Here is a 624-nt window from a genome sequence, read left to right as displayed (position 1 = left end):
TGGCATTCAAGAGAATCCGGAAGGTCTAAACCTTGTCTGTGGTATTCTAAGTATGATTCAAGGATTGAATGACTGTGACGAGCTTCAAACTCGCGATTGTGGGGCATTAATGACAGACGCAAAAGAATCACTGGATTCTATTCCGACATGATCGAGAACCGACAGCTGAATAGCCGTGCTGTGACAGAGCGCGTTGAACATTTTCACTGAGAGGATGGGACTGTAGCCATTGACAACGGTGATGTCCAACATACAGCTTGCCATGGAAAGGAGTAAGAAGGATTGGATGAAGACAGTAGGAAAGCAGAGAGACGGAAGGGACAAAGCATCTTCATACGCTTATCTAAAATTCTCACCAATGAATTACATAAGTATCTCTATCTTTATGTTTTATTTATCTTTTATCCTCCATAACCATTTGAATTTGCCTGACTGAGATTTACAAGATGACCATAGCTTGCTTCATACCAACAATCTCTGTGGGATCGACCCTTACTCGCGTAAGGTTTATTACTTGGACGACCCAGTGCACTTGCTGGTTAGTTGTGCGAAGTTGTGATAAAGAGTTGAGATTACAATTGTGCGCACCATGTTGATGGCACCATTGATGATCACAATTTCGTG

This window comes from Arachis duranensis, chromosome 2, assembly GCF_000817695.3.
Source record: "Arachis duranensis cultivar V14167 chromosome 2, aradu.V14167.gnm2.J7QH, whole genome shotgun sequence".
Lineage (NCBI taxonomy): Eukaryota > Viridiplantae > Streptophyta > Magnoliopsida > Fabales > Fabaceae > Arachis > Arachis duranensis.
This window is presented reverse-complemented; position numbering follows the sequence as displayed.